This window comes from Canis lupus, chromosome 2 (assembly GCF_048164855.1).
Source record: "Canis lupus baileyi chromosome 2, mCanLup2.hap1, whole genome shotgun sequence".
Classification (NCBI taxonomy): domain Eukaryota; kingdom Metazoa; phylum Chordata; class Mammalia; order Carnivora; family Canidae; genus Canis; species Canis lupus.
The window spans coordinates 37,330,435-37,338,467 of NC_132839.1; the positions used below are offsets into that span (position 1 = coordinate 37,330,435).

The 8,033-nt window shown below is 35.4% G+C and overlaps 3 non-coding genes across 3 annotated transcripts; all 3 read right to left on the reverse strand.

The window, feature by feature from the left end:
- Positions 1–721: 721 nt before the first annotated feature.
- Positions 722–793, reverse strand: LOC140623947 (small nucleolar RNA SNORD108). Its single transcript, XR_012023489.1, has one exon. It is a non-coding gene; the product is annotated as a small nucleolar RNA SNORD108 (small nucleolar RNA).
- A 2,058-nt stretch (positions 794–2,851) lies between these two features.
- Positions 2,852–2,912, reverse strand: LOC140623943 (small nucleolar RNA SNORD64). The gene has a single exon (XR_012023485.1). It is a non-coding gene; the product is annotated as a small nucleolar RNA SNORD64 (small nucleolar RNA).
- Positions 2,913–6,005: 3,093 nt separating this feature from the next.
- Positions 6,006–6,077, reverse strand: LOC140623948 (small nucleolar RNA SNORD107). Its single transcript, XR_012023498.1, has one exon. It is a non-coding gene; the product is annotated as a small nucleolar RNA SNORD107 (small nucleolar RNA).
- Between the last annotated feature and the right edge of the window lie 1,956 nt (positions 6,078–8,033).

Sequence of the window (8,033 nt, forward strand, 5' to 3'; positions counted from 1 at the left end):
CTTGGTGAAAATTTGTATACTCGATTCATTACCAAAAGAAATTTACTTCCTCAATTGAAGTACATAATTTAAATGTGTATTGGTAATTTTTTCTCTGTATAAAAACCAAGGCATTTTCTACATGTCCTGCTGCAATCATTTACTGACTTCTCAGATCTGAGCCAGAAACTCCCAAACTGCCTAAGCCCTCCAGATGACCCTTAAAGTATACTAAAGTTGAGAAAGTTTGATGCAATCTAAGTTGTCTAGAAATATATAACTCTATCCTTTCCAGTAATTGTATAAGGAACAAAGAGTTGATCAACACATATTCTTGATCAGAGTAATTTCAACAGTAGATATAATACTGCCAAGCCATCTCCAGAAAAGAGACACACAGGGTCTAACATTACAAAGCTGGCTGAGACCCATACATTGAAGTTAACAACAAAGAAGCCGATAAATGGTTGTAATTCTGACTCCTAACCTACATTGACTTGTCCAATATTTAAACAGGGGAGCTTTCCTATTTCTAACAATTTAAAGAATCCTAACACTGCTCTCAATTTACAAGTTTCCATCACACTTCTACAACACTAAGCAGATGCTATAATCACTTAAACCTTGTCTTTTTTCCTTCTCACCTTCCTTTATCATATACACCTATGCTCTTACCATCTATTGCTAATTTGTTCCTTCTAAAAACTCTCACCAAAGTTCCTATCATAAATTAGCTTGGCTGAACCCCGCATTCTCTTTGTAGGAATGAATGTTGTCATCAGGTTCAATAAACAAGGAGTCTAATCATCAGAGCCAATTCCCCCTTCCAAAAAAGGACAAAAACTGATCATTCTCTAGAGATTCCTATTATGGAGGATTTTCTTTAGATGCAGCACCCCAAGAAATGGGTTATGTGGGGGCATCTAGGTGGCACAGTTGTTTAAGTGGCCAACTCCTGGTTAATGGAGTATACAACTCTCATGGTCCTGGGATTGAGCCCTGCATTGGGCTCTGCCCTCAGCATGTAGCAATATACAGAAAGCTTCAGATTCTCTCTTCCTCTCCCTCCTGCTCCTGTTCTTTCTCAAATTAATTAATTAAAGTTTTTAAAATGGCATTTTTTGGACAGAGTTGAGATAGCAAATACCACTGCATGCTTTCTCACTGTATTAACTGACCACCTTAGGCTGTACCAAACATCCAAGATTAAATGACCTTAAATTAACACTACTCCCCCACAGACTGCAAGGAGTATTTCCTTTCTCCCTCATTCAAAAGTATGTTTCTAATCGAATTCAGTTATAGTAACTGAATTCATCTAGCATATCCTTACTTGGGCAGAATCAGGAACATGGAAAAAAGCCAAACAAATATGAGGTTATAAATATTATAAAATTTCCGGCAGGGAGAAACAGGGAGTTGATAAGGGAAAGACCTGTGAAAAGACTTGCTCCTTTAAAAAAATGTGATTTTTCTGAATCCCAAAAGCTTTTCCTATAAACTACTACTTGTCATAGTATCAACACCCATGTTATTTATACATACATACATACATACACACAAACATACATACCCTATCTTTCCTTATCAAATTAAGGAATCTAAGGATAAAATCCTGGTATATTCAACTTATCTATGGTACTTTATGAAGTTTTCCAAAATTATCTAATTACCACTCAATACCCTCATAACTATAATAAAGCAAATCACAAGGACCTAATCACAGAATGCCAATTATATATAACAAAAGCTCCATTACTCATACAAGATAAATAATGAAGAATACTAGCAGATTAAAGCCTTGATTCAAAATAAATGCATGGTATTTATTAGCAAATAAGTTCCTCTCCAGGGCTCCATATTAAATGCAAATTGCCAATTTCATCCCCTTGAATCAAAATGAGTCAGAGCTTCTAAATTTCCATCTAGGACTCACCAATATACAGAAAGTGGTAACTTCCTAAGGGAATTAGAGTAACCCATCTGATGTATCTTTAAGCATTCTGCCTAAGGTGTAAATTCGCATTTCAGACCAAAGCAATGTCAACAACAAACCAGCAATTTCTTATTCATGTGGTAATTGGCACTTCCTCAGTTTCCAGACACGCTCTTGGGAAACAAGTATAAGCACTGGAGCTGAATGACATAGTAATATTTACATAGTTCATATAATAATATATTTATATATTATATATATAAGAAACAAAAACAAAACCATGAGTCACCTGGGTGGCTCAGTCAGTTAAGTGACTGCTTTGGCTCAAGTCATGATCTGGGGGTCCTGAATCATCAGGCTCCCTTGCTCAGTGGGGATTCTGCTTCTCCCTTTCCTTCTGCTGCTCCCCCTGCTTGTGCTCTCTGTCAAATAAATATTTTTAAAAACACATACAACATAATAGTTACTAATTCTTTACTCTTGAAATTATCACTTGAAATTCATAATGAAAAAGATACACAAATGCTACATAGAAGATACTCTACAAAAAGAAAACGCAGGGGGGATCCCTGGGTGGCGCAGTGGTTTGGTGCCTTTCTTTGCCCCAGGGCGTGATCCTGGAGACCCGGGATCGAATCCCACATCGGGCTCCCGGTGCATGGAGCCTGCTTCTCCCTCTGCCTGTGTGTGTCTCTGCCTCTCTCTCTCACTGTGTGCCTATCATAAATAAATTTAAAAAAATTATTAAAAAAAAAAAAAAAAAGAAAACGCAGTAGTGTAAATTAGAATCCACTTCCCTTTGTCTCATTGGAAAAATCTACACTTCTATTCTCCCTATTCCGCACAATATTGCTCAAAATACCTTATGAAATTTACAACCTAAGAACTTACACTCAGAATATGTATGTCCCAAATACTTGAATTGACACTTAGGCTGGACTTTAGAGTACTTACATTGAGCTACACTTCATCATGCTCAGTATACCTCATCATATCATTATAAACTCAATCAAGTTTCCCAACTACAACTCTCTAAAGAGTTTAATACTTCTGGATAGTTTATCTCGACTAACCTGAAGTCTTTTAGCTTGGGAAAATTAATGATCATCTTTATGTAACAATGTAAGTTAAATGGCAGCACTATCAGTCAGCTGACACAGAAATAAGGTGAAAATATGGGAAAAAATTAAAGACAACAAAACCCTAGCAATGTGCCAGAATAACATTAGGATCTTTGGTGTTTTAGAACTAAATAGAATAGCTTATAATCTACTTCTACAAGCATATCATCCAACAAATTGAAAAATAAAATATTCAAATATCTTAAGGATTTAGATTAAATTAAAAACATCTACCAGGGCAACCTGGGTGGCTCAGCAGTTTAGCGCCACTTTCCGCCCGGGGCATCATCCTGGAGACCTGGGATTGAGTCCCATGTTCGGTACCCTGCAGGGAGTCTGCTTCTCCCTCTGCCTGTTTCTCTGCCTCTCTTTTTCTGTGTGTGTGTGTGTGTGTGTGTGTGTGTGTGTCACGAATAAATAAAATCTTTAAGGAAATTTAAAAAAATAAAAATATCTACCAAAATAATTAGAATCAACATACATGGTCAAATAAAATTAAGGCAGATCAAATAGGTAAAACACAAAGTCCAACAAGAAGCCTACTGACACATAGTGTTGAGGGCTCTGAAGTTGGTCTAACATCTCTGACACAAAGAACCTAAGTGATATGGTAATATAACCCACATTATCAGGGAAAGAATAGAGCACTTACTACTTTTTCTAATATAGGTTTTCCAACAGAAAATAAATTATGGCTATCAGGAACTACATTTTCTTAAAGGTTTCATTTATTAATTAATGAGAGACACACAGAGTAGCAGAGACCTAGGCAGAGGGATAAGCAAGCTCCCTATGTGAAGCCTGATCCTGGGATCAGGCCCTGAGCCAAAGGGAGATGCTCAACCACTGAGACACCTAGGTGCCTCAGCAACTGTAATTTTAACTTTATTTCTGCTATAATAGCACAAATAAGGGGAGAAGGGAATTATGAAACATCAGCACATCTGATGTTTAAAGGTCCGGTGTTTGAGGATCACAATATTAGTCACTGGAATCTAATATTACATTATATGTTAAACCAACTGTAAATTAAATAAAAACTTTTTTAAAAAAGGAGAAAAAAAGAACCTATCTACATAGGGGTAAAAATAAATTTTATATAATATGGGAATAGGTATTATCATTTACATTGATGTTGATGGAACTGGAAGGTATTTTACTGAGTGAAATAGGTGAATCAAAGAAAGAATTATCATAAAATGTATCAATAATATGTAGAACATAAGAAACATCATAGATGATCATAGGTGAAGGGAGGGAAACCTGAATGGGAAGTCATCAGATAGGGAGAAAAATTTTGAAGAGAGTCTTAATTATAGGAAACAAACTAAGGGTTGCTGGACAGGAGGCAGACGGGGGGGATGTTGTAATTGGGTGATGGGCATTAAGGAGGCTCTATGATGCCATTAGCACTGGGTCTTGTACACAATTGAAGAATTACTGAATTCTTCATCTGAAATTAATGATGCGCTATATGTTGGCTAATTGAATTTAAATACAAAAATACAGAAATAGCCCAAAGATTTCAGGTGTACAAATATATAACCTCTCTACATCACTGTGTTATCCTCATCAACTATAAATCTAATACAAATGATTCAATATCATTAAACATCTGGTTGATCTGTGAGCCTTTTTATTGAATCTTGGCTATCTCAACTACTTTTAAGATTAATACTGTTAACCAAAGAAAATTAACCCAGTCAAGTCTTCTAATCATTTCTATTCCACATTAGACCTACCTAAATTATAGGCAAAAAACCCCCATTATATTAACAACATGGATTCCAGAATCAAACTGAGGTGATACTGAATGCAGAAGAAACTAGTGGATCTGTTTCTTCCAGTCTGCCTCCCTGCCACCAGAGGATATGAAGGATAAAAGGACACATCCCTTTTAGTATAAGGAAGGTCCCTTGAGGTTTCTTCATGTATCATTTTTAAAGTTAAATGAAGTATATACTCTAGCCAACACCCAGTTGCTTCCCTTCACCGTCTACTCACTTTTGGTGGAGATGGACTTGCTGCATTAACACCTGAAGTCACTAATCAACATTCATACTAGAACAAACATATCCTTGGAACTGGATTTCAAATACTGCTTTCTTATTGGGCCTTCATCTCACATAAGCAAGAGATATTCTCACCCCTGTAAAATTAAACAGAACTTTCTTATTTCCACTTTTTGACCAAAAATAACTGAAAAGTATTCCTACAAACACAGTGTAAACTTCAATGACAAAGTACCTAGCTTATTAAAACAAGTCAAAATAGACACCAAATGGTTTGGATTGGCTACTATTTAGGAAAAGCAGACTCCTTCTGTGTTAAGAGTATGAAGCTGAATATTAGATACAGAGTCTAATCACAGACATTCCACTATATGGAAGTAACTATAATAAATCTAAAAATGCATACCCCAACATTTTAAAAAAATTAGTAATTCTGACACATTTCTTATACATCTACTATATGATAGGCTCTATACTCATTGATCACTGCAGACAACTACATAAAAACCAAAATAAATTGTCCACAAACATCAATGGTGTCCATGTGAAGACACTTACCCATACTCACTGCATTTCATAACATATATTCCATAAATATAAGTTCCTCTCTCTTTCCTGGACATCACTTAAGGATTCCGCCAACTCTGGCATTTAATTTTGATCCAAGAGGTGGTAGTTTCCCTTTACACATCCTTGCTTCCAACTCAGCATATGTGCGTGCCTTCTGGGATCTAAGGATGAGTTTCCTTATTTGCTTTCAACAGCATATATGTTTAATAAAAAAGGAAAAAAATAATGAGCTCTGAATATGTATGAAGATTTTTAAAAAGCTGTATGAGGAATTGGCAGTGTGTACTGCTACACCTGCCATTTCTATGTATTCAAAGTTTTCATGGTAAGCCAAATTTTCTTCTGAAAATAATGTTCTCTGAAAATTCTACTGAGGCACATTGACTGGATTTCAGAGTGTCATTTAAGCTCAAATTTTGAATCATTATGTTCAGACAAGGTCCTATGTCATCATGAACCTAGCCAAGGCCTCTGTAATACACTATTACTTTTCTTTACAAGGTTCTTTTACCTGGAGTGGTTTACGTTTGTCCTAAACGCAGCTAACATCGTGTTCAGCTTCCTTGGGATGATACTATTGGTAAGAATCCAGTGACAGGTCAGAAAACTGAGTGGTCATATTCTCTTCTTCTTTCAGAGTCATCAACTATGTGAGCAAAAAAGCACTTCATAAGATTTTTTTAAAAAACTGTAATACCAAAAACCCATGATAATATACTCTCCTTTACTCATTTACTATAATTCAAATATTGAGCTTTATTATATGAATGGTCAGTCCCAAGGGAACTAAAACACAAAGATGAGTAAGAATCTGGCAATGTATGATCACCTGGATAATATCTATTTACAAACGTCATAAATCAAATGGAGGCTCTCATGGAGGACTTGCTAAAATCAAAGTTTATTTGAAAATAAATATTTTTCCTAATCTTGAAATCAGATTATGAAAATTCTAGACAACTATTAATACTGTCACATAATTCTGTAAGTTACCTGGTTTTACTCTACCACAAGTTAAGACTTACAAGTAATGAAGTACCAGTTAGGTTTACAAAAATTACAAGATTTTTGACATGTCACCTGCATATGAAATCTGAAAAAGTTAAACTCATAGAAACACCGTGTAATGGTGCTATCAGGGGCTGAGGGGTGTGTCAAATGGGGAGATGCTGATCAAAGAGTACAGACTTTTAATTAAAAGATGAAAAAAAAGTCCTAAAGATATAATATGCAGCATGGTGACTATACTTAACAGTATTGTATTATAATATTTGAAACATGCCAACAGTAGATCTTAAAAGTTCTCACCACAAAAAAAAGGTTAACTATGTAAGGTGATGGCTGTATTACTAAACTTTGTTGTAACCTTTTCACAGTATAGGTGTATAACGAATCATGCAGCACATCTTAAAATTATACGGGATCCCTGGGTGGCGCAGCGGTTTGGCCCCTGCCTTTGGCCCAGGGCGCGATCCTGGAGACCCGGGATCGAGTCCCACATCGGGCTCCCGGTGCATGGAGCCTGCTTCTCCCTCTGCCTGTGTCTCTGCCTCTCTCTCTCTCTGTGACTATCATAAATAAATAAAAATTAAAAATATATTTAAAAATAAAATAAAATAAAATTATACAATATTACTTATCAATTATATATTGATAAAGCTAAAAAATTATAGGACTTCTAAAATCTCACAGGATTTAAGAGTAATGAGTTTACGAAGGCAGGAAGCTATATTACTTTTTATACATTTTTATAGTAAGTCCAGTTTACCCATCAGATCATAAAATACAGAATAACACAAATAACTCAAAACCATAAAGATTTAAAGTAGGATAACTATTAAATTCCAGAATTCTATTTGAAACTATTCAGCCACAATGAAAACCTATATTGATATGCAATGTGTACATATTCATGAGGTTCCTGCTAATAAATGTGACCAGGAAATCAAAAAGTTGTTGCCCAACTGTGTTTTAGATATAGTATGGAACTCATTTGAATGCAGATGGAGGAAAAAATCCCAAGGACATGTATTTATTGCCATGAATGCTTGAAAATTCTTATGTTATTACATGTTCATAATGGACCTCTGTAGAAGGTTACATCTAGTACTCCATAATAAAAGATCCAGTCATCTTACATTCCATATGTCATTATAGGAGTGTCTTCACCAAATGTTTTTTTCAATATATGTTCCACAATTGAGATTTCAAAGTAGTTCTGAAAACAGAGAATATTACCACCAAATCAAAATAGCCATTAGAAGTAAACATCTTGCAAAATCTAGAGTTCTTGTCACTCACCTCTATCTTGCAAAAGAGGTCATCATCTTTACTTAAGGAAATACCAGAGAATAGGTTTTCTTTGAGTATGATGCACGATCACTCATGCAAAATTTTAAGGACCATGGATGTCAG